This window comes from Ambystoma mexicanum, chromosome 3q, assembly GCF_040938575.1.
Source record: "Ambystoma mexicanum isolate Mex_15411 chromosome 3q, UKY_AmexF1_1, whole genome shotgun sequence".
NCBI lineage: Eukaryota > Metazoa > Chordata > Amphibia > Caudata > Ambystomatidae > Ambystoma > Ambystoma mexicanum.
The window spans coordinates 181,284,754-181,311,572 of NC_090926.1; the positions used below are offsets into that span (position 1 = coordinate 181,284,754).

The 26,819-nt window shown below is 45.8% G+C and overlaps 1 protein-coding gene across 6 annotated transcripts in view; it reads right to left on the reverse strand.

The window, feature by feature from the left end:
* ATF1 (activating transcription factor 1) overlaps positions 1–13,051 on the reverse strand; it is a 935,797-nt gene extending 922,746 nt beyond the window's left edge. For 2 of the 6 annotated variants that reach the window (XM_069653440.1, XM_069653443.1), the window contains exon 1: positions 12,782–13,004. The gene's annotated coding sequence lies outside the window, so the exon portion shown is untranslated. Of the gene's footprint in view, positions 1–12,781 lie in introns of all 6 variants that reach the window. The other 4 variants (XM_069653441.1, XM_069653442.1, XM_069653439.1 and 1 more) reach the window with 4 other exon arrangements.
* Positions 13,052–26,819: the final 13,768 nt, after the last annotated feature.

A 26,819-nucleotide genomic window follows, 5' to 3' on the forward strand; every position in this document is an offset into this window, starting at 1 on the left:
TTTGCCGCAAGCAACACATTTAACAACAGCATGTATTCCTATGGAATCTGCCTACTTTTTACGCATGTTAAAAACAGGGAGATTCCATTGTAAATGCCTCCTGCAATCGTTTATTGCAAACAACATTTACACCTTTTGCCTGTTTCAGCACCACCTTATGGGAAAAAGTAAACATTTTAATGTTTTTTTTATTTTTATTGTGCAATATTGGTTAAAATAAAACACATGCATTCATAAATAACATTGTAACATTTCTAAAATACATATATCAATACAAAATACTGTACCGAATGGAGAAAAAAAATCTGATTAAATTGCTGTAATGTATTACCAACAATCATAAAAATGTTAAAACATGGACTTATTGTAAACACAAAATTAGTAAAAACATAAGCATAAAGAGTGATCACGATTTTGAGTTACCAAACGACCAGTGCCCCTTTTAGAATTTGATCTTACTGTTTCTTGGGCATTTATGCAGTTGTTGACACATTTCCCTCTCTGAAACATAGCAGGCATAATTACAACAGATTCTGGGCCCATGATAGAGCTCCAGAATTGTTTCGCTGTTGTGAATTTACAATAAACTGTGCGTAACCGTTGTCATAACACTTGGACAGCTTTTTATTGAATTTTGAAGCAAGCTAAAAGAAAAATTAACAAAATCAATCAACAGTTTGCATGACCCTTTAACAAGAAAAAGGTCTGGCACAATGACCACAACCGCCCCCACCCCTGTCTTCTGCACGCTCTCCCCCCCCCCAAAGAATTGCACCCATGCACCAAAACTACCCCCCTGTCCCATGTACTTCACTTGCAGCCCAGGAAAGCACAGCCAGAACGGCCCATATACTGAGCGATTATCTTATCTGCCTAAATATATTCAAAGACCTCATTTGATTTAAGCATCAACAAGTTCCCCGATTTGGTCTGCTTGTGTAGGTCTACCCCACCTCCTCATCCCCACGCATTCTAGTGTACACACCTTAAAGATCAAACCTAGGCATGCTTGTTTCGTAGGGGATTTGGCCGCTTTCCATTGCATAATTAATAGCTTGCGTGCCGAGAACAGTAATATATGTGCCAAGTCTCTCACGTTGGGGACCATATACCAGTCTGTGTTGTTGGTACCGAAGAGCACGGGCCCAGGGGCAAAAACAATGAAAGTGTCAGGGAATACGAGAGACCATGTCGTGTATGTGCTTCCAATAATTTAGTATAGCCAGGCATGACCACATTATATGGCCCAACGCGCCCAGCCCACCGAATTGGCACCAACATTCAGGGGAGCATACCAAGTCCATGCAGTGTTATTTGCAGGGGGTGTAGTACAGTCGCTGGGTTAACTTATATTGAATTTCCCTGTTGTGTATGTAGCAAGTGATGGAAGAGATGTTCCCGAAATAGTCGTAGATGTTGCCAATGTTGACTGGGGTGTTTAAGTCGCTGACCATAGTGTTGAGAGTTATATTGTATTTGGTGTTAGGGGTGCAGATGTAGAATGAGCGCAGTTTCGGATATTCAGTAGGGCTTCTCTCCATTTCCTTCTCATCCCTTGAGGGGGTGTCTTGTAGGGCCTGTTTGGAAGCGTTTGCTTTAATCACTCCTCACATGGTGTGGTAGTGTATCAACGCTGTACGCTGGAGTCGGAGTATTCTGCTGGCCCCGGAATCCCCAGTGGTTCCTCCCCATCATACAGGTCAGCAGCTCTGATATCCGGCCACAGGGAGTTTTGGTGTTTGTGCAGGACATGGTCAAGACATATTGAAAAGATTGCACACAAAATGATCCAGGCAGGGGCAGCTTGGGTGTCAGCCCCCATTAATCGTCTCATTCTATGCCATTGGGTTAACGCTGGGCCGAGCAGCGGGTGAGTTCTGATGTTTCCATGCAGTTTGTTCTGGGGGATGGCCAGGACTTCAGCCGGCGTAGATGGCGACACCAGAGAGGAGTCAGATATTTCTAGCCATCTTTTTTCCTAGCATTTGTGTGTGGCTTGGTAGTAGGTTCACCAGACCGGTACCGCTAGGCCGCCAGCGCTTTTGGAGGCTTGTAGGATTTCAAGCCAAACCCAGGCCTTTTTGCCCTTCCAGTAAAAACCACTGAATAGGTTTTCAGGCCATGTTTTTTCTAGAGAGGGGCACCTGCTACCTTTTTTGTATTTTTGCAAGGAACTTGGGTTGGTCTCCCCAGGTTACCTGGGGGAACCCAGACGCGGACCCCTTGCTCACTGTGCTCAGAGAAGTACGGCTCCGCCAGACTGATGAGGCCCGACTAGGCCAAAAACACATGCCTCAGGATGCTGTTGGCACTCTCCTTCAAAAGACGTTTGCCAGGCAGTTTGGTGCTAGACTGCCCTTGTGGGCGGGACAAAGACTGATATGCAAATGGATATTCCTCCTTTGTGAAAAGTACAGTGACAAAAAAGCGAAGGCTGCAAACTCTCAAAGTGGGTAAAAACCACTGAACAGGTTATCATGCCATGTTCTTTCTAGAGAGGGGTGCCTGCTACCTTTTTTGTCCTTTCACCATATAGCCCGGGTGTGGTGCTTGGCCATGCCCCCAAACCACTGCATATGAAAATCGAAATGGCCAGTGGCACATGCTCAGGCCCTCCTCCTCCCAGTCACCAGGTCATGTGTCCTCCAAAACTTTGAGAGGCCGCGGGAGATGGCCATTGACTGGCTAGCTGCCACAGCTTCCAAGGCTTCAGGGATGGCTTTCTGCCACTGGGCAAGGCTAGTAGTAGGCATAGCCAGCAATCAAACTGTGCCGGGCTCCACAGAAGCGGCCACTGCAGTTATGGCAGTTCACCACTGTGCTCTGGGCCCCCAGCAAGCCACCCAAAATGCATTTAAAATATTAACACATTTTCGTGGGTAAAAGCCTCTTTGACACATGGAAATTGCTTCAGGTTACTCTGACCGAATTTAGTGATCAGTGTTTCAGGTCAGCAAGGTTTGAGATTGGCACAGTGAAGCATAGTGGGGATGAGGGTAGTCCATGTGATTTACGGGTGCATACCTAAGCTTAACTTCCACCGATTAGCAATAGAACACCTTATCTGTGGAGAATTATGATAGTTTTAATCGAAGTTGTGATAAATTACAATTGGGTTATTTATAAACCACGAACTGGCAATGTGGTAAAGAAGCATTTACATGTCTTTGATGCTGAAGAAAAAGATGAGTGCAGATTAAATTGGGGTCGTTTTTCCAAAAAATGTGTTGCAGACTGCATGTTGTTGGTTTTGCACAATAAAAAACTTGCATGTATTCTGGAGATGGATGAATGACATGGATAGTCCGCAGTCAACCCAAGAGATGAATCCTGCAGCTAAACAAGATTGGGTGTCCCACTTTAGGAGTGTATTTTCAACACTGTAATTATTGCGAGGGACCAACAGCGAGTAGACCTACGAGAGAAGAGTTTGAAATGGTCAGTGGATAGAGAAAATATGGGAGGAAACAATTAAGAAGGTCAGCTCTTCCCGAGCTGCAGGGCTGAACAAGCTTTCCAACTTTTTAGTTAAAGGGAACCCGGCAGTTTGGCCAGCGATACTGTCCACCCTTGTTGAGCATGTGGCAGACTCCCTTTTACTAAGTCATGGACAACAGCATATATTGTGCCAATATGGAAGAGGTCTCTGGTCGGAGCCTAAAAATTCTTGACCCATTGCCATGCTCAACGCCGACAGCAAGGTCTTTGCATCCTTGTTGTTGGGAGCATCTGGAGGTTTGGCAATGGGAAACATAATTCAACAGATTTATCTTAACATACATTCAAAGTCAGGCAGTGTACAAAACCATAGGATTCCATTTTTCTGGCCACAATTGATCCATCAGCCATATTTGATGTGGTCATTCATGGACTACGTCAAATTGGGTATTACCCATGGCTTCTTCCGCTTTATAATCGGACTGCATGAAGTGTCCAATGTCTAGGTGAGGTTGAACCAACGTGAAGCTCCATCACAAAAAATCCCAACATTTAGAGGTAGGCAGGGTGGTGCTCTTGCACCCTGCCTGTTCAATCTATGTGTCAGACATTGGGACTTTTTGGAACCGTTGCCACTCTTAAAATGTATAACTTGAGACCAATATGGATGGCATATGCAGACGATTCATTGATATTCGACAGCACCCATGTTGGTTTGCAGCATCTGCTAAATGCCTTTAGCAAATATGCCTCATCATTCCCTTCGTGTTATTTCCCCCAAAACCAAAGTAAAGCAGTGCACCCAAAAGAAAAGAAAAACGTTTCAATGACGTATTGGTCAAGATAGACTGGATGGGGTGGATAGCTTTATCCATCTTGGGTTTCTCCATAACTGTTAAATCCCAGAAATAAAAAAAACATATGTAATCACCCTCTCGAACCAGTTGAGTAGGGTTGACGCAAGATAAAGTAAATTCTCAGTTGTTCCCATCCTTTAGTTTTATGAAGGGAAAATAGTCCGGAAAATGTTATATTGCATTGAGGTGCTAGATTTTGAGTTTGTGGATTTTTTACTTTATTTAGAAGGATAGATTTTGAAGAGAGTCCTCAGCGTGCCAAGCTCTATACTATTGGCAGCAATTGGATATGAGCTTGGTAATCTGTAGAGCTCATTGGAAATGTTTCTCTCTTTATTGCAATGTAAGAATCCTGGTTTTACGACTTAAAGATGATTTTAGATGGAAACAGCATAAGATTTGTAACTGAGTTGTCAGTATTTTGTTGTGACCGTCTCAAAAGAATTGGTTTGTCTGATACTGATCTGAGGATAAATCTGGAGAAATTAAAACAGACGTTATATAAATTTGATTGGATTACCACTGGAAAGATACGCACAGGTATGATTCTTTGAATGAATCTGTGAACCACTTAAGACTGGAGCATACACAAGTGGGACTTTTAGCACCATACCTTTCTATTTATCCAAACAGGACGATCAGGAGACTGTCCTTGGCCTCATGGTCTCTCTCCAGTTCTGAAATGTCTTCACTGTAGCTGCAAAGATCAAGTTCAAGACCCTTTGCATCGTCCACAAGGCTTTCTGGAGCCTGGTACCGCACTACCTTCAACTTTCTCTTCCTAAACATCTTCCTTCTCGAGCTCTCCGCTCATCCACCTCTGACTCTCTGAGGGTCAGTCGCTTCTCCAAGCAGAGAGTGGGGGGCAGATCTCTCATCGGCTGGGTCCTCTCTCTGGAACAGCCTCCCTGCCACTCTCAAACTTGAGCAGAACCACCTCTGGTTCCACAAGCAACTCAAGACCTTCCTTTTTTAGCTTCTGCTTTCTCTCTTCCACTCCCTTGCTGACATCCTTGACTGCTATGCGCACTGGTCACCTGGCCTCCCACTGAATGCGGACCCAGGCTCCTGCATGTCCAGTAGCCCTTGCACTGCCTACGGGCTCCCGCAGCACTTAAGGGCCTGTATCTGTAACCCTGAAATCCCTTCTCTCTGCACTTATGAGCCACCCCTGGCTGCACGGATTGAATACCTGCACTTCTCCCTCCCCCACCTGGCACTCTTCCCCCATCCCCTCCTTCCTCTCCCCTGCACGATCCGATTGACACAAGGGCTAGTACGATCGTTGTTTTGTCCTTCTGTTTCCCACTCCTTGTTGCGTCTAGAAACACTTGCGTCATACAGGCGCACTGTAAATATATATAAGGTGTTCCTTTTTAAGATTCAGATGGAACTTGGTCCTGACCAAGGAAGTACTGTCAGATATGGTTTGATGCAGCCTCAGCATGCCGATGCAGGTTTTGCAAGTCAAAGTGAGAGTAGAACAAGTTACTTCTTACCTTGTAACGTTCTTTCGATGGGATGTTCCTCCGACGTATTCCTTATCTTTGATAATTTGTCTCCAGCTTGCTGGCCTCGGAAATGTTTTCTCTGTAGAGGGCGCTGCACATCGACGTCCGCCGAGTCGATGTCCCTCGACAGCCACTGTATCAGCGCCGACGTCACCATGCCCATAAATAGCCACGCGCGGCGTCCGTTGCTCAGTTCCGTTTTGTAGCATAAGATAAGTCATGCCTGAATTGGTTATTGACCTTGAAGGAGCGTAAGCTGCAACCACAAGGGAAGTATTACTGCCGGGATGGATGGGAGGGGCGATAAGGAATACGTCGGAGGAACATCCCATCGAAAGAAGGTTACAAGGTAAGAAGTCACTTTTTCTTCGAAGGGATTGTGTCCTCCAACGTATTCCTCATCTTTGATAGACTCCCATAGCAGTGTAATGTAATTGGAGGTGGGAGTAATAATGTCATGTATGCCTTTTAGGAATGAACCGAATGTAATATGGCTTTGCCAAATCTGGTCTCTTGACTAGTGGAGGAATCCAGGTTGTAAAATCTTGTGAATGTATGTGCAGACAACCATGTGGCAGCCGCACATATGTCTCGGACCGGTACCCCTCTTTGGAGGGCCGAAGAGGCCGCGATACCCCTGGATGAATGAGCCCTAAGATTTTGGGGTGGCTCTTTCCCTGCCAGTTTGTAACATTCCAGAATGGCCAAAATAATCCACCTGGAAATTGTCTGTTTTGTTATGGGTAGTCCCAACTTGTGACCCGAGTATCCTACAAACAGTTGGTCTGCTTGCCTATCCTAGCCAGTCTGCTGATGTAAAAGCTTAGAGCTCGCCTTGGGTCCAGCCTACGTAGCCTTTCTTCCTCTTTCCCTGGATGGGGAGGAGGGTAGAACGAAGGTAAGGTAATTTTCTGAGTGATGTGAAATTCAGAAACCACCTTTGGGAGGAGATTAGGCTTCACCTGTAGGACAACTTTGTCCTTGTGGAAAATTGTATGGGGCGGGGGGGGGGTTACAAGAAAGAGCTTGTAATTTGCTCACCCTCCTAGCAGATGTTAGTGCTACCAATAGGACAGTTTTAAGAGTGAGAAATCTCAGCGAACAAGAGTGGAGTGGTTCGAGTACCCATTCGGAAATTTAAGACTAAATTTAAGTCCCATAAGGGAACTTGGAAAGGTCTTGGACGATAAACATTAGTTCATCCCTTGAGAAATTGTATTACTAGGGGTAGTTTGAAATACAATGGTTCCTCCGCAGTGCGCTTGAAGATTGATAGCGCTGCGAGATAGCCTTTTACAGTGCCAACTTGAAGGCCTGAGTTTGCCAAGTAGAGTATGAACGATAACACAGTTGGTGTACCACATGAAAAAGGGTCGATATTCTCTTCTCTACATCAGCTGCAAAATTTGTTCCAATCCTTGTACCTCACCCTTTCAGAAGCCAAGCATGAAGGTTGAGGGTTCTGATGTCTGGATGGAGAACCTGACCTCCCTTCTGTGAGAGAAGATTCTCTTTGAGTAGAAGACGGATTGGAGCACAGATGGACATATCTAGAAGGTCCGGGTACCACGTTCTCCTGGCCCAGTCTGGGGCAATTAGGATCATGGTTTTCCAGAATCTTCTCAACATCCTGATCATTTGAGGAATAACAGGGACTGGTGGGAACTCCCAGTCCACTACGAACGCGTCCCCTAGAGCTCCTCTCGGGGGAAATTCCCTTGAACAGAACAGATCGCACTTCCTGTTGGTGCTGGTGGCGAGCAGATCCACCTGAGGGGTTCCCCAAAGGGCGAAGATCTCTTGAAGGACTTCCTGAGCTAGCTCCCACTCGTGGGAGACTGCTCTGTCTGCTCAGAGCGTCCGCTGTCAAGTTCTTCTCTCTGGCTAGGTGGACTGCCGATAGAGAGACTCCTTCCCGAATTGCCCAAAACCAGAGCTGCATTGCTTCTCTGCACAGTGGCAGTGACCCTACGCCTCCTCTTTTGTTGAGGTAGTGCATGGGCACCGTGTTGTCCGTCATCATCAGGACATTTCTCCCCTGTACTGATGGCAGGAAAGCTTTCAGCGCTAGTCTGATCGCTCTCAGCTCTAATAGGTTGATGTGTAGTCTGGACTCCGATGGAGACCAACGACCGCTGATGGTCAAGTCGTTGGCATGGGCTCCCCACCCCATGAGTGAGGCGTCTGTGACTACTGTTATCTCCGGCCATGGTTGCCAAAACAGTTCTCCTTTCAAGATGTTCTCTGGAGAGGCCCACCATTGAAGGTCGTGGGCTACTTTGTCCGGAATCCGGAGGAGATCTGTCCTTCTCCCTGAGAATTGCGACCACTGAGTTCTCAGTGCCCACTGAAGAGATCTCATTCTCAGGCGAGCCTCTGGCACAATGAAGATGCATGATGCCATGAGGCCTAGCAACCTCAAAAAGACGAAGGCTGAGAGACGTTGGGCATTTTGAAACTTGGTGACCATTTGCAGAATATCTTAAGCCCTCACCTCTGATGGCGAGGCTTTTCCCAGGGAAGTGTCCAGGACCGCTCCAATGAACTGGAGTCTCTGTGATGGTATCATCTGTGACTTCTTTAAATTGAGGGAGAAGCCCAGTTTGTGAAGGAAGTGGCAGACATAATCTAGCTGGATCTGAGCTTGTTCCGAAGATACAGCTCTGATCAGCCAATCGTCCAGGTAGGGGTAGACGTGGATCCCTTCCCTCCTTAGACTCGCAGCCACTACCGATATTAGCTTGGTGAAGGCCCTCGGGGCGGAGGACAGCCCAAATGGCAGAACTCGAAATTGATAATGAGAGCCGCCAATTGCGAACCTCAGGTCTCTCCTGTATTTGAAATGGATTGGCACATGGAAATAAGCATCCTGAAGGTCCAGAGATACCAGCCAGTCCTGGAGCTGGAGGGCCTTAAGGATCTGAGAGAGAGTTACCATCTTGAACTTGTCCTTCCTGAGGAACTTGTTCAATTCTCGTAAGTCCAAGATGAGTCTCAGTCCTCCGTCCTTCTTTGGTATGAAAAAGTAGGGGGGGGGAGGGCAGCCCTTGTTCCTCTCCGCTACAGGTACCGGTTCTATGGTACCTTTCTCTAGCAGGTCTACAATTTCCTGCAAGAGGAGCGGATCTGGAACTTTTGGAGAGCTGTGCCCCGGTGGATGACTGAGGGATGTGTAGAAAGGGTAGGCAGTAACCCTGGGCAACTGTCTCCAATTCCCAAGCATCTGACGTAATAGCCTGCCATTCCGTCAGATGGTGAGTTAACCTGCCCCCTACAGGTGTTTTGTGTGGAAAGACCGAGTGGTTTGGGGGCGGCTGATGCAGATGCTGAGGGTAAAGAGGCTGCTGCTGCGGCTTTAGTACTTTTGACTCGTCCACCTCGGGTGGATCTCCTTTGGCCTCTTTGAGCCGGCTGCCCTCTGCCTTTCCCGAATGTGGAATAATAGGGAAAGGACTTTCTTCTCCCAGAGGTTCCTGAGGGGCGAAAAGGAGTTTGGCGGATTGCAGCTCCTAAAGATTTTGCTACTGCTTTAGATGTTTGCAACTTTTCCAGACTGTCATCAGCCTTTTTACCGAAAAAAGAAGAGCTGTCAAAGGGCATATTCAAAAGTCTGGCCTGTACATCTGGAGCAAAGCCAGACTTTCGCAACCACGCATGCCTGCGGATTGTCGTACTTGCCGCCATGGCCCTGCTGATACTGTCAGCGGAATCAATGCCAGTTTGAAGTGATTCGCACATGGCATCTTTGCCATCTTTAATGATGTTAAGGAAGGCTTTCCTTTCCTCTCCTTCCGGTGTGCAGTCAGCCGCTGATGAAGCACACTCCTACAGTGTGTGACTGAACCTGGCGAGCGTACAGGTGGCGTTGATGGACTTCAACGCCATACTACAAGCAGAAATTTTTTGCCATAGAATCGTACCTTTTGTCATCTCTATGCTGGGGGACAGTAGGGTAAGCGGATCTGCTGCTTGGTGAAGTTGCCGCTTGAACCACCAGGCTCTCTGGAGTCGGGTGTTTTGATAAATATTCAGGGTCAGCCGCAGCTACCCTATACTTGGCTGACGATCTTTTATTGACTGCAGGGATAACCTCAGGAGTTTCCCGATTTGATGAAATCTTCCTTTGCAAGGCTGCATGGAAGGAGACCACAGGATCCTCCTGTGGACCTTTGTCTATCTAGTATGTCTGTAAGGTCATCCTGTTGAAAAACAGGTGAAGGCACAGACCAACCCATGAATTCAATAATCCTTGCCATCAGGGTTCTATAGGGTGTCGGCATGTTCCCCTGGGTCTGGTTTGACAAATTCCACTTCTGGGGAAGCGTTCAGCCCACTTGCCTCATGTAATGAGGCATGTAGGTCTTTCAACCTTCTTTCTTCAGAGGTAAAATCCTCTGAAACAGGTAGTGTGGTCCTCTGCGACCCAAAAGGTCTTTCCTGGTCAGAATCCTCCCCTTCTTCATAGATTGAAGATAATCCGGGGTACTCTGACCTCGGAAATGGCGTAAAACCCATTTCTAAGGCAGAAGGAGCCAAACTTGACGACATCAACGTTTTCTCGCCCAATAATGACGACGCCAATGTGACAGGCTTCGAAGGCGCCGAGAAAGGCGTCGAGAAAACTGGAAGAAGCCTCGAAGAACTCGAGAGGATCTGGTTCCTAATGTCGACGATGTTCTCGGCGTCGTGCCGGAGGCTCTGGGTATAACCGTTGGCTGTGAAGTAGACATGGTTTTCTCTTTTATCGCCGTCTATTCGATCGACCGATGCGTCGAAGAACCCTTCAACAACGGCGTTGATGCCGCCGGTCCATGCGTCAAAGGGATCTTCGACGAGGGCGAAGATGGTGCCTTCTTACCCAATGGCCTGTGGCGCTCTCGGGTGAGTTCTTTCGCCGGGTGCAACAACTTGCGGCGGTTTGATTTTTTTGGGTTTTTCACCTGGGATATCACCCTCAGCTGTCTTCGAGGGGGTCGAGGCCGCTTTCTCGAAGACGCTTAGCATTTTCTTCCTGAATTCCTCCCACTCAGCCTGAGAGCTGTGTTTTGTGGGGCAGGAGACCCTTTCTGGGGAAACAGAAGATGACGAGGAGGGGATCTTCGACGTCTCTTCTTTGAGTGTCATGATCTCGACGAGTGGTGGGAGCTACTTCGACCTAGAATGGGAATGCTTTCGCCGGCGAGGAGACGAATGCCTCGACCGAAGAAACTTTCGAAGAGATTTTGACCGACTTACCTCTCTCGAGCTTCCCCTTGCGCTCCTTCAAGGTTTTCGCCGTCATGGACATGCAGTCCTCACACTCCGAACAATGGTGCTCGATGCCATCGCCGTCATGGACATGCAGTCCTCACACTCCGAACAATGGTGCTCGACTCCCAAGCACCACAAGCAGATCCTGTGAGGATCCGTTATCAACATTTTCTTTCCGCAGTCAACATTTTTTGAAACCAGACCGCGGAGTCGTCGGTTCGGATGAAGAAGCCATTGAGAACGAGTTGGTTTTACAGTGTAAATATAAATTATCTGACTGAACTGGGCAACGATATTCCGAGGCCCCACGAAGCGCGGAATAAAGGAACTGAGCAACGGACGCCGCGCGTAGCTATTTATGGGCATGGTGACGTCAGCACCGATACAGTGGCTGTCGAGGGACATCGACTCGGCGGACGTCGACGCGCAGCGCCCTCGTCAGAGAAAAAATTTCCGAGGCCAGCAAGCTGGAGACAAATTATCAAAGATAAGGAATACGTCGGAGGACACAATCCCTTCGAAAGAAACATATAGTGACATGTATTGCAGTGCAAGGGAAACATGATACTTTCAAGTTTGAAAATCTGATAAGATTGGGCGAGCAGGAAACTGTGTGGGATTGTTGCTTGGCATACATACTTGAATGATCTGCAGTTGGAGTTACCAGTAGAGCAACATAGGGGCTGTTTATCACATATGAACTGTAGCTTATTTTGTACGATTACTGTAATTATTTGCTTGTGCAATTAGGATGACATTTTGCTACTCTTAATAGGTTTTATTTACTGTTTATATGGAGGGTTTAATGACTTATTAATCCTTTTTTAAAGTGCAAGATTCGCTATCTAAATTTGAGTTGTATGTAATGAGATTTGTTAAGATCGCTTTTCTTTTTATGTATTAAATTGTGAAACTTGTAAAGGTTATTGTATAACCACAACACTAAAAAGATTTGCATTTGGTGAACAAGCGATCTTAAAATGCAACCGTTTGTAAAACTGGCATAATGTAGTTTTTAAAACACAAAATTAAAATATATATTTATGGAGTGCTGAGGAATGAGTCTTTCACACCTAGAGCTTTTTTAGGGTTCGAGTGTATGGTTTCAGTAGTAGTGTCTTTAGGCTGCCCCCGACCCCCTTTGCTTTCCCCTAGAATTTGTACAGTCACCTAGACCCCTAGCCTGGGTCGCAAGCTAGAAGGGGCGGGGGCTTTGGCTCTTTAAGCGACAGCATTTAACGTTGCTGTGCAACAATATGAAATAAAATTCAATAGATAATTGAACAAAAGCAGAAATAAGTGCAGACAGCCACGGCACCGAGAACGAGGTACACAGGAAGCCTAGGAAGGCAATAAGCAGATGGTTTCGTAAAGCGGTACGCATTGAACATTAAGGGAGATGAAAGTCTGCCACCTGACGTGGTTGACCCGATTTTCGGGTGTCAGGGAAAATATCTGCCCATTAGGACCTACGCTGCATTTGGATCTGGAGAAAGGTCAATACGTTATTGAATTTGTCTGTCCCGAGAGTGAGACCGGGAAGCTTGACGAGGGATCACAACCTGCTACCATGGAAGAAATAAAGTGGATTTGTGTAGGAGGCTAAAAGAGTAGCATGCGGAAGAGGTTAATGGAACAGAAGGGTCGAACAAGGGGCAAAGGAAGTTTACATGGCGGCAGAGTATCCCCTCCCCCCCCGCGAGCCTCTCTGTTTGTTTTCATTACCTGACGCCGCGGCTCTCTCAGCCAATCACTGGCGGCAGAAGTTTCCAGAACTGCTCGGGGCCCGGGTTCCCCTCCTCCACTTGAACCAAAGAGACGTTCAGCCTCCCGGGTGGATGGAGACCAAGCAGCGGCACTTGCGCCGATAGCGCAACATGCAAGTGCCGTACCCTACCCTATTACTGTAGCTTCGGCTTCATCCCAGGGCGAGCCGCGGGGATCGTCTACCCTGCTAGGCCCGCCCATGAAGAGAGAAAAGGGACTATCCACTGTAGGGTACTTGTTTGGCGGCCATTTTATAATAACAGTTGGCGCAAGTGGCTGTATAGAGTCCTGCAATAAAACTGGATATTTAAAACAAGCGGTTTCAGTTTAATACGTTTGTATTCGGTGTCTAACACTTAATTGTTTTTGTTTGGAATAATGTATCAATCTTGTATTATTTAGCTACATATAAAGGGCTTTTGGACGTGTAAAATATTTGCGTTGCCTTACTCGCATGAATTCGCACGTGTGATTAAATTGGGAAGTGTCTAAATGTTTGAATGTTAAGATATTGAATGCTTTGCATATCAAACACTGACGCTCTACAATGGGCATTCCGCTTAAATTAATAAAATCCCTGCCCCTGGTCCCTCTTCTGTTTTAGAGACTGGTCAGAATTCTTTTTTTTCTAATAAAGATAATTTGTGGAAGACGTTCAGAAGTTTAATGTGGTGTATGTAGTCTCTTTTCTATTTTTATAGCAGTCCCACCTGATCTACCACAGTTCTAATGACAAGCATCGGCAAAGCCAATCCGTCTAAATCTGCAGCTTGCACAAATTCAGATTTGTTTAAGAAAGTCATAATTCTATTAAAGACACAGCAGGGAAGGATTATGCTTCTTTTATGTATAAACAACTGGAGCAGCATTACAATAACAACCTTAGTAGAACAATAAAGTGAAAAAACAACATGTTCCATGTAAAACAGTCTTTAGTAGTTCTCTTGTTATTGGTCTTCAAATAAACATGTGATCTTATTCCTCCAATAGTCTATCAACACCTCTGTAAATCTGTCCGCCCTCTTAATTTCCTCGTCTTTGTTTAACTGATCATCAATTTTGCATTCCAACCCGTAAAACGCAGAACTTTATCTAATCTCGTCCTTTTTCTGATGTTCCTGTCTGCCTGCTATCTCCCATGGAACCTGCAATTAAAGACAATTTAGTTTCCTGGTCACCTGGGCTGGGTAATCGTGTTGCATGACAAAATGCATCAAATAATTGCATCATAATCATGACATTTTATTTATTTGTTTTATTGTTAGGTTCTTATACAATAAGATAATACTGTTTCAAAGCACCCACAGGGCAGGGATGGAGCGAGGTTGGGCAATACATTACAACAGAAATATTTAAGAGCAGAGGGGGGAAGTGACAAACCTATGCCTTGTGAGTATTCAGAATGTGCAAGTGCAGAAAGGAAGAGGGGGGTAAGTGCTGGGCGGTCTGGGCTTGTGGCTGAACCATAAACGGAAGTGCTTGGAATGTTGAGCGCTACACGGCCTGGGCCGTGGGAGGTGTAAGTGCGAGCCTCCAGAGCAGAGGGCGTGAAATGCAAGTGCTGTTGATAGACAGGAGATGGGAAGAATTGGTGTGGGAAGTCAAGGCCCCGAGGATGCATAAGGGCTAAGGACACCGATTCAGCAACTGTGGGATTGGCAGGGGAGAGGAGGAGGAAAAGAGGAAAGTCTTAAGGAGCTTCTGGAATTTGATAAGATCCTGCTCAAGGTACAGGGGGCTAGGCTATTCCAATGGAGGGAGCCTGCAGAAGAAAGTGAGCACCCCCTGCCCTTTGTTTGGCAAAATGCTTTACACACAAAAAGTTGGTGCCCGAGGAACAAAGTAGTCTAGAGGGAGTGTCCCGGGCCCAGTCAGCCTGGATGATGCAAAGGGATTTGAATTTATTCTGTGCAGCAACCGGGAGCCAGTGAAGACCTTTTAGTGCAGGAGAGATGCGGTACCTGGATTTAAGGCCATGGATAAGTCTCGCTGCCCTCTTCTGGATAAGCTGGAGGGGTCGCAGAATGGAAGAAGGAAGATTCAGGAGGAGGCTGTTACAGTAGTCAAGTCTAGAGAGAACCAGGGTTTGAGTCACATTGAGCCTCTGAGGGAAAGTGAGAAAAGGTAAAATTCCTTTGAGAAGGAAGAGCTGATAGTTGGACTTCTTGGAAATGTCCTGAGTGTGAGGGAGGAAGGAGAGAGAGGAGTCGAAGATGAGTCCAAGGTTTCTGGCTTCAATTGAAGGTGCAGGGGGAGAGCCCAAGGAGGAAGGCCAGAGTGAGGGGAAGAAGGATGGAGCAGGGATCCCAATGGGAATGATCTCCGTCTTTACAGGCATTGAGGCAGAGATCATTGCAGGTGCACCAGAACTGGATGGCAGATAGGCAGTCTGGGATGATGGAGGGTGCAAGAGGGTCAGCAGGGATTCTGAAGAAGAGCTGTGTGTCATCTGCATAACACTGGAAGCTGGGAGAGAAAGAGTAGATGAGGCATGCAAGGAGAGCAAGGTAGATGTGAAAGAGCCAGGGGGAGATTATAGAGCCCTAGGGGATACCACAGGTGGAGATGGAAGTAGGAGAGGAGACGGTGCCCAGGATGACTTGGGGATAGCGGTTAGTGAGGAAAGAGAACAGCCAATTCATTGCCTGTTCTGAGATACCAAGAGTATCGTGGAGCCTTTGTATGATGATGGAATGGTTAACTGTGTCAAATGCAGAGGAGAGATCGAGAAGGATAAGGACAGCTGGTGAGTTGGAGTCCAGAGATGCAAGCAGTGTTCAGAAGAGCAGTTTCTGTGCCTCTGGATGCTCGAAATCCAGAATGATGGTCATGGAGGAAACCAACAAGTTCAGTGTGAGAGTTAAGTTGGTTCAAGGCCAGCTTCTCAAGCAGCTTCCCCAGGAAGGGGGTGATGGAGATAGGGCGATAGCTGGCAGAGCAGGTACGGTCAGAGGATGTTTTTTTTCAGGAGTGGGTGCACAAGGGAGTGCTTAAGGGGGAGGGGAAAGATCCAGGGCCAAAAGAGTGATTGCAGAAGTTAGTGAGGGCAGGGGCAAGAGAGCCAATGTTATCCGTGATGGTCCTGGATGAGCAAGGGGAGACCTGTTTAGAAGAGACCTTCATGGAGCACACAACTCTGGTAACTTCTTCAGGTGTGACAGGAGAGAAGATTAGAATGGATAGGATAACCCTTCGCCTCTTTGTCTTTAATAGAATTATGACTTTCTTAAACTAATGTGTTGAAAATATGAATTGTATGTCAAGACCCAGAGGTTCGGATTATGCTTGTTTAAAGCTTACTTACCACCAACGATGTTGCCTTTTTGACTGGTTTGAAATAGAAAGTTTTGAATGTGGACTCATTTTCCCAATCTGCTGCCTTCAATATATCCTCCAGTCATGCTCCTATACTAAAAGCTTTGGATGCCATAGATCCTCTCGCTAAGTGGGCGCCATAGTGTGAAATGTCAATGCCTGCTTGCCTCATCACCCATCTCATCCATCTTGCTAAAGTGGCTGGCACTACTGCCCCAAAAGCTCTCCTCAGGGCAATGAGCACCTGGGATACCCGTGCAGGCCTTATCGCATTTGTTTTATTTATATAAGTCGGTATGCACCATACTGGACATCATTTCGGTTGCCCAGTGAATTATGCATAATCTATAGTGCTCAGGTTTGTTTTAGTTCATCTAGATATATAGAATGTCACTCCTGCTGTGTATGTAAATGTCTTCCTATCAACCTCTAACGCTCCTACGTCAGCTACCCTTTTGCATGACAATGAGCAGAATAGCATTGTCATTTTAGCTGATAATTCCTTCCTGGATAGATCTTCATTATCTGGCCATGTTATTAACAAATTTAATACTCTGTCAACATCCCATAATTGGTCGTATTTGACCCTGGGGAGTCTCATCAGTCCGATACCTTTCAGTAATCTGCATACCAAGGGGTGTTCCCCTATTGTTCGTCATTCTAAATGCCTGTGTCCCGCTGATATCGCAGATCTAGCGGTATTAATGGTCCTGTATTATTTGCCTTGCACTGCCATTTGTGCCAAAAACTGTGCTACGCGTACTACATCTGTTCTAGCTGAATTAACACTCCTCTCCATACACCAGCTATGCCACTTTGACCATGCAGACCTGTATGCCTTTCTGGTCCCTGGTGCCCAGGATTCTGCAATGATGTCCTCAGCCTCGTTCGATAGTCCTGGCCTAGCCCAGGCTCCCCTGATATTGCCCACACAATGAGGTTGAGGTTGCCTGACTCCACTAGAGGATGGTTGTTCCCTGTCGGGTCCCGAACGACTGATCCGATTGTCGGTAGTGTGATGCAGATCTGGGAACCATGCTTTAATACTCTGTCAACATCTCATAATTGGTCGTATTGTACTGCTACTTTGTATTGCTGCTCCGTGTGTTTTTATTGTTTCTTACTGATTTTAGCCCTCACTTTAATTATTTTATATTTCTCCTTCGGTTTATTATTGTGCTCTACTTCAGCCTTCTTACATTGTAACTCATGCGATTTCAAGCAGAAATTTAGTAAGTTTCTGCACGCTCTTGCTATAAGGAACTACAGTTCCTTACTCGCCCTGTAGTTTCATTCTTGCTCCTATTTAGATCCCAGGCACGACCGCGTCTGACGTGAACTTGCCGGTTCGTGCAAGGTGAGAGCAGGGGAGTAGGTGGTATTAGCTGGAAGCACATTGGTGACACACTTCTTAGCTCTCTCGTGAGTCTCCTCTCTGTAAGCGTTGATGGTCATTTCAAACATTTCATCTTGTTTTAACTTTCTTTTTTTATTAGAGTATGGTCGTTAAGCCCAGAATGCGTGTGCAAATGAAGAATTTCACTACACTGGATAACCCTACTGTGGTATTCCCCCAAAGATCTCCGTTAATGCCTACAATGCATGTAACATCACCAATTTCCTTCCCTCCGCAATCTTGCATACTGGAACAATTACCGGGCCCGGATTTAAGGAAAAAGTTAAGGGGCGGCCCAATCAGGACCCATTGGTTGTGCCTCACTGTCAACTCCCTGACCCTTCACCTTAGAACTGCTGGTAACCAGTGGGTTGGAACAGAGTTCTAAAGAAGATAGTATCTCACATTGTAAACTGCAAGGACATACAAAAAATCGACTACGTATTTCGTTGCTCAATACCCGCTCCTTGGTAAGTCATGCTCTTGAGATTGACGGCTATATTTTTACTCATGATCTTGATATTCTTGCCTTATCGGAAACGTGGTTACATGATGCAGCACAGATTGCCATTGAGAATTCCCTGCCAGCAGGATATAAAATCTACCGTGCAGATCGTAATGATCAATGGGATGGTGGTGTTGCACTTATTGTGAAAGCTCATTTTGATTGCTACTCATCCAATAACCTGTTCTTGGATGACTGCAAACTTGTCAAAATAAAAGTTAACCCTAATACATACATCTCTCACTATCTTCACTCTCTATAAATCTCCCCAAGCCCTCACACTCTTCGAAGAACAATTATTGGCACTATTAAACAGTAATATTATTGTTAAATCCCCAGTACTCTTGATGGGTGATTTTACTTTATGGGCTGCTTCATCTCTGCTTTCTTCCTTGCAAGCAGCTGATTTGTACAGCTGGTAAAGGACCCCACTCATCAAGGAGGCCACGTGCTGGATTGGATTCTATCACAATGTTCAGAACACACCCATTAGTACTTCACTAGGTCCCTGGTCAGACCATTTTTTTTTCCTAGACTTGATACTACCCCAAGAGTAAAAATAACATCTTGTGATACCAAGAGCATATATGCTATTGCCTTTTCTGCTCTTGTTACATCGAAGCTCGGGCATATTGAGTCTTGTACTAACCCCTCTGTCCTGTTCTCTCACTTATCCTCTGCTATCAGAGAGACTATTGCCACCCTTGCTCCTGAAAAAGTAAAAATATTGAAAACAGAAACAATCAAGAAAACATGGTTTAAAGAAGAGATCGTGGAAGCAAGAAGGGCAAAAAGATTGTTAGAACGTGAATGGAGAAAATATCCTTGTTCCGCTACCCATGACAGTTACAAGAGAAGTGTTCAACTATACACAAATATAATTATTGAAGCAAAAAAAGTCAACTTATAACTTACGCATTGTTAAGGATTTCAATCAGGCGACACACACCTTGGTCTCAGCCTAGTATGAGGCGCACGACTGAAATGCTTATCTCATTATATGATATAGATTCAAAATTGAGATGGTACACCACTCATATCACACTCCCTTTTCAAATACCCCGCGTCACAATGGACCATGAACCAGGCTGCTTGGTAAAATACAATATGTATTTATTTTAAAATTCAAAAGAAATCATACACTTTTTAATATGGGACAGCAATCACCAATGGGGTGATAATTACAATGAGAATGTGAGCAATGCACTGGGTTTAACTTTCTAGTGGAACATATACACAGCACAACGGATAGGAGCACTTTTTGATTTAGGAAAGAAAGCACCCAAGTTAGAATTTCCCCCTGCAATGTTCCCTCAACCCACAAATAATCAATTCTGAGTGGATAAACAGAAGCAGCAGGTAATCAGGAATAAGAAACAGGAAACGGAATCCAAATCTGACCTACCCTCCCCAAATAAGAGCGAAAAATGGATTTAAAGCCCCTTGCTATGTTATGAAATGACACTCGGAAATGGACAAATAAATAATGAATGTGTGTTAAGTACCTTGAATCAAATATAATTCCTCACTAAAGCAACAATGCAGAGACACTAATAATCACAAAGAAAGGATTACCAAGAGCATACAGTTCGAAAATGAGTGGAAAGTTTAAAACAGATTGCAGCAAAAGGACACGTTGGAAACCTTGCAATTTTTTAAAATTCCCGCTTGAAATTACCCAAACGGTTTTTAATAAAAATGGGTGAAATAAACTGATTTGCAGTGCCTTTTTTGGGTTGGGGAATAGAGGTATATTCCAGGGATATTCTAGAAGTGAAAATAGGTCTCTAGCTGGTAAATATGAGGAGTTATACAAGATATAAAAAAGGTGCGCTTTGAGTAAAATGAAGCCATGAAATAGGAAAGGAAATCAGCTGTGACAAGAACAGTTTTACTTTAAACTAGAGTATTCATGCTAGCCCAACAAAGAGGGACACAGTAAGATCCAGGTGTCAACTATGGCATCTTCGACTGGCAAACTCCTATACTCTCTGTAACCCTCCTCCTCCTAACCTGAATCTTCGGATGATGATCCCTGCTTTCGGCCTTTCTTCTTCTGACCTTTAGGTTGTCTTTTTATGTAGAGATACGGTCTTCCCCAGGGGGAAGCCACTCTGACCCCTCGGTGGAAAAAGGAGTACAGAGGACCCACTCCCGAAAAAGCCAAAAGAGAGGAAAAAAGCACAAGGCTAAAAAAAAACTCTCTGCAGATTAGGTCTCGGAGATGTTAATGCCCATGGAATGATGCAAGTCCGTGTTACCAGGAATCCAAGGTGAGTATAGATACCCTTGTTGCGCCCAAGCTGAGGAAAATGAAGAAAGATCCAGGAAGTCAGTTCAGATGGTTTCAGAGGGCGAGGAGGATGAAAGGCAGAGATAAACACAAAAGATAAACTGCCAATGGAAGGGTTTTGCGAGCAAAAGAGGAAATAGTAAGTCTGGGAGAAAAAGTAGTAAGCAGCAGAAAAAAAAGGCGATAACGGAATGGTATCAGAGGACCAAAGAAAACAGAATCATAACAAGTGATACGGAGCCCAGTAAAAGTTGAAAGCGAGAGAAGGAAAGATGAAACAAAAGAAGCCAGAAGTGTGCGGACAATGCTGAAGCGAAACCGGACGGAGAGAGGGCAAGCTATGCCGAGACGAAGCTCCAAGAAGAAAAAATGGACCACACCGAAACAGAGTAGCAGAAAGGAAAAAACAGCAGACCTAGGAGCCGAGGACAAAATACCGGGACTAAACCCGCGGAAGCCAAAAGGAAAGCAAAGGTTGGGTAGCAGAAAATGGCAACGGAGAGGAGAACAAGCACTAGCGTCTTCACCCAGCAAGGAAAGCGAAGGGGTTGCAACGCAACGGCCCGCAGGTGGGCAGGGTTTAAAAATGAAACCAAAACACCAAAGGGAAAGAAAAGCTAGAAAGCCAAAGCAGGAAGTAAGTACGGCATAACGGAACAATCTATTGGCGGCAGCGTTTCCAACTGGCCCCATAGACGCTATGTAGGCAGGCTCAAGTAGCGCATGAGAGTATGCCCCCTTCCAAGAGGTACTCTTCCAGGTTTCCCAGGGAATAACCAGTGAAACCTTTGTACCAACCTGGGTGCATGCATGTGAGAAACAGGTTCCCAGGAATCTTCCGAACGAGGATACCCTTTCCAGTGAACCAGGTACTCGAGGCAGCCCTTGTTGTATCTTGAATCCCGAATGGCAGATACTTCATTTTCCTCTGGGATCTGGTCTTCCACTGAAAGGGATCGAGGAATAGTATGTTGAAAGGGATCACTCCGATATTCTTTAAGAAGAGAGGAATGCAATACTGGATGTATGCGCTTCACATGTTTTGGCAACCGTAAACGGTACGTTACGGGGTTAATTCTGTCGAGAATGGTGTAGGGACCCAAGTATCTCGGTGAGAGTTTGGATGGATGTAACCATCAGGGAAGATATGTAGTGGATAGCCATACCCTTGTCCCCTTCTTCCACAAGGGGGAAGGCAGCCGATGTGGATTGCTTTGGGACTTGTACTGCAATTGACTATCTTGTAGACATTTGAATGCAATCTTCTGTGCTTCAGAGATGTTAGAAAGAACTGCCTCCACCGAAGGTATTGTTGAAGTGGGAACATTTGAAGGTGGTAAAAACGAGGGATGATATCCATAGGAACAGTAGAAAGGGCTGAGCCTACTAGCACTATGAAGGGAGTTGTTGTAGACAAACTCTGCCCTGGGCAACAGAGCAACCCAATTGTCCTGTTGATGATTGATGTAGCATCTCAAGTATTGTTCTAGAGAAGCATTCAATCTCTCTGTCTGGTCGTTAGTTTGGGGATGGAATCCTGAGGAGGTAGCCCTCTCTATACCTAATCTTTTACAGAGCTCTTTCCAAAATTGAGAAATATACTGTGCACCCCGATCTGATATGATCTTCTCAGGCAGGCCATGTAACCGAAAGATGTCTTTGGCAAATATAGAGGCCATCTCTGCTCCTGTAGGAAGACCTGCCAGAGGAGAAAAATGAGCCATCTTGGTGAAACTGTCGATGGTAACCATGACACAAGAACATCCGTCAGACGGTGGAAGCCTTACTATGAAATCAGTGGAAAGTATACACCATGGTCTGTTGGGTGGGGGGTCTTGATGTAATTAACTCACTGATTTCTGGGTGTTGTACTTAGCTCTATTGCAAACAGGACAGGAGTGTACATACTTGGTTGCTTCCTTGGTTATTCCAGGCCACCAGAAATGTCGCCTGATGAGATCAAGGGTGTTCAAAACTCCACGATGACCCGCCACAGGATCATCGTGACACCATTTGAGGGCACTCCTCCTGGTTTTATTGTCAGGCAAGTACAAGCAATGGTTAAAAAAGTACAAGCCATCTTGTTGGCGAAGGACATCTTGTGGGCGTTTCATAGGAGGTGTTGGATTAGTACTTGTTTTTTCACAAACGTCTTCAAGAAAGGATGTCACAGAGTTTATTATCTTTTGTTGAGGAAGCATGAGTTTGGTCTGGACATCAGGGGAACCCTCAGTTAGTGGTATCCTGGAGAGAGCGTTTGCGAGTAGATTTTTTGAGCCGGGTAAAAAGGTCAAGACGAAATCAAATTGGGAGAAAAAATGAGCCCACCGAGCCTGTCGAGAATTTATGCACTCCAAATGTTGGATGACTACGTTTCTTATGGTTGGTTCTAAGGATGAAGGGGTGTACTGCTCCTTGTATTAGATGGCGCCATTCTTCGCGAGCCACCTTCATGGCCAACAGTTCTTTCTCTATCACGGAATAGTTAGTTAGACTAGGTGAAAGAGCCACTGGATGCTCGATACCCTCTTGGTCCTGTAGTAATGCTGCGCCCACCGCCGCTGCCGAAGCATCGGTTTCTACGATAAATGGTAGTCCCTGGTCAGGTTGGTGGAGTATCGGGGCTGAGCAAAAGGCGTTCTTCAACAGGTGGAATGCCTGGTTAGCTTCATTGGACCAAAGAAATGGAGCAGTGGATTTCTTCAACGTTCTAGTGATCGGGAGCACCTTTTCAGAGAAGCTGGGAATGGATTTACGATAAAAATTTGCCAGACCTAAAAACCTTTGAATGTCCTTAACGGAGGTTGGTACTGGCCATTGTAGAATGGCTTCTGTCTTTCTCTTGTCCATTTCTATACCTGCTTCGGACAAAACGTATCCCAGATATGGTACAGTGGAGACTTGGAAAACACATTTGTCGGGATTAACCAGGAGGTGGTTCTCTTTCAGTCGATGTAGGACTTGTTGGAGATGCCTCTTATGAAGGCTTCTGGAAGTAGACTACACCAAGATATCATCAAGGTACACTATCATGCACTGGAATAGGAGATCCGAGAATAGACGATCCATAAATCGTTGGAATATAGATGGGGTATTCACAAGGTCAAACGGCATCACACAATATTCAAAATGACCGAAAGGGGTTCTGAATGCGGTCTTCCATTCATCCCCGGTGCGGATGCATAGTAGATGGTAAGCCCGTCGTAGGTCTAGTTTGGAGAACACCACTGCTACCTGCACCGCTTCCAAGACATCTTTAATGAGGGGCATAGGGCATCTATCTCGGACTGTGACTCGATTGAGTCCCCAATAGTCTATACAGGGCCTCAACTCGGTGGTGTCTTTCTTAGGAACAAAAAACAGGGATGCCCCCGCTGGGGATCTTGATGGTTGGAGCAGTCCGTTGTGGAGATGAGTGTCCAAATACTTCCTAAGCACCTCCTTTTCTTTTGAGAGAAAGACAAAACATTCGCCCGAAGGGAACAAGGGCGTTGGGTCCAAATCAATGGCACAATGTTCAGCACAGTGAGGCGGAAGCTCCTGTGGGTCTTGTTCCTGAAAGCCTTCTTCATACTCACACAATTCAGTGGGAATGTTCTGAATACCCAGGATTTTGGATGTCTGGGAAGTTTCCTTCCGTGCCGTGACTGTGGTGTAATGAAGTTCGTTTTGACATGCCTTGCGACAGTAGTCTGAAGTAAACGACAATTGGTTCTTCTTCCAATCTATGGTAGGATTGTGTTTGCGTAACCAAGAGACTCCAAGGATTACGGCCCGTATAAGGACAAAGCAGATCGTCTCGATATGTCGCAAACTGTCATGGTCAGCATCGAGATGGTATGAGTAATAAGACCCGAGCTAAGGGGTTTGCCATCTACTCCCTCGACCTTCTGGTCCTCGGCCTTTTCCAGCCTTTCAATGCCTGTTTTGTTAGCCCACAGTATGTCCATAAAGCACCCTGTGGCACCACAGTCTATAAGGGCTAGGACATCAGTCTTTCCTTGAGCAAGATCGAATTGAACGGCAACCACCATCAGTCGATTATCTTCAGATGTCGTGGTGGAAGTAACTGACATGGAAACATAGGGACTGGGAAAATCTCCTCGGAAACTTGTCCCTGCTGGTTCCGAGGACAAGCGTTTCCCGGCTGTCGGGGTGGCACTTCAGGGCAGTCTCTCAATAGATCGTGGTCCGAACCACAATACATACACAAACTGTTCTCTTTTCGTCTCTTACATTCTTCTGAGGACAGAGGACCTTGAGTTGTTCCAATTTGCATAGGTTCCTCTTTTGGTAGTCGCGGTGAGGAGGAGGGAACTGACGAGGATGCTTCTGGAGTGGAAAATTGAAGGCGACCCTTCCTTCGTTCCTTCGTTCAGATCTTCTCTCTGAGAGACGGAAGTCTAGTTGCATAACCGTGGACCAAAGATCTGACAGGGTATTGGGTTTAGGAACCCGAGCCAGTTCATCCTTCAACTCTTCACGAAGGCCTCGCTGGAAGATAGTGTATTGTACTGTCTATGGCCATCTGGTCTCAGAAGCGATCCGTTTGAACATGGAGATGTAGGAAAACAAATCCATACTGCATTGCCGGATCTCCAGTAGTTGTTCGCTGGCAACTTGAACAGATTCTTGTCTTTCAAATGCAGTCTTGAATTGAGCCGTAAATCCACTGTAGTCCTGTAACAGGGGGCTGGCACTAGTGATCAGAGGGGTGGTCCAAGCTAGGGCGTTCCCTGTTATATTGGAGATCAAAAACCCTATCCGGGCCTGATCTGTGGCATAGGTTTGGGGCTGGAACGTAAAATGAATGATGCAGGCTTCCATGAATTCCTTGAATTTATGAGGGGATCCATCATATTTGCCCGAGGCTAAAGACATTGGTGGTAACTCGGTTCGGGGTTGATCTCGGCTATCAACCCGTTATCTTAGGGTTAGCAATTCTTGGACTTGTTCGGCGGTGGCCATCGTGGTCTTTTTTTGGCATTGTAATCTGTCAATTATTAAAACAACGCAACGGCCAGCAGGTGGGTGGGGTTTAAAAACAAAACCAAAACACCAAAGGGAAAGAAAAGCTAGAAAGTCAAAGCAGGAAGTAAGTACAGCATAACGCTACCATCTAATGGCGGCAGTGTTTCCAATGTCCCCATAGACGCCATGTAGGCAGGCACAAGTAGCGCATGACACCAGGGTTGATTCGCAATTTCAACCCTGTCACCCCAGCGCCCAACCCTGGCGGAAACCAGTCAGATCCCTCGAAATAGAACTAATGGTTTAGGATTACACAAGACAAAATTAATAAAAAGATGGCGCTAGCACTAGAAATCAAGGGCAAGGTTGCAGGGATGAGCCTGACAGTTTCAACAAGTTATCAGGATAAGGATAGGATGACTTGGAGAGGTCAATAAGGACATATTCAAGACAAGATAGGCTGTGGGTTTCTATAGCGGGTGGCGATTATACTCACAGTCCACTTTTTAGTTTTGGGATTATTTTTTTGGTCCTTCAATAGGTTCTGGTCACCACACGGCAGCGTGCCTGGCAAACAGCTCGGCAGTTCTGGTCACTGGATGGCACTAGACTGAAATGGCAATTCTGGTCACTGGATACTAAAGGTCAGCTGGATGGCAGGATTGCAGGATGGCAGCGGGCATGCAGTTAGTGGGCAGCAAACAAGGCTCGTTCAGGATGCAAAAGGTACCACTGCTTTCCCCTTTTTAATGGGAGATTAGTTGGTTTTCAGAATTGAGGCTTTGCTGGGAATAGGATCAGCACTGCTTGGGTTTTGCAGTGGGCCCTGGAGTATGGTCAGCAATGCTTTGGCCTTGTAGTTGGGATCTGGAATCTGGATGATGAATGGAACAGGAACGTCAGGAAGAGTGTGTGTGTGTAGAGTCTTGTCAAGAACTCTTATTTATAATGCATAGTGAAATCATCAAAGTATATGGCTGGGGCAGGCTTAACTAAACACGCCTCTAACAACGGGATTGGACAAGGGTGATAGTCTCCGCCACTCTCTCAGCTGGTTGGATTTCTAGAAAATCATGTCAGATTTATGATGTGAGTTTCACAATGTCCAAAATCTCCCACAATTACTTTACTTAAAATCCATTTTTGCCCTAAATGGCACCTTCATACAGTGGAAACACTTACATAAGCAGGTTACATATTTTATGCAGCACATAGCAGTCCAATCCTCCAGTTTGTGAGACCTTGTTCTGCCCTTCTACCAGTTTTTCACGCTTTTCAATGGGATATATATTACTCAAAATTCTAAAACTTTATACATGGGTGTGGATTATCATAAGGGATGTATGTGTTAGGCCACTTACCTGGGGGGAGACGAGACGCTCCCGGTCCTGGCGGATCTATCCAAGGTTTCGGTTAGCAGGGAGAGGAGTCTCCCGGCGCCCAAATCCTCGGATAGTATCCATTGCGCGCATGCGCCTCAGCCCACGGAGGCCAACGGCTTGCGCTTCAAGCCTCG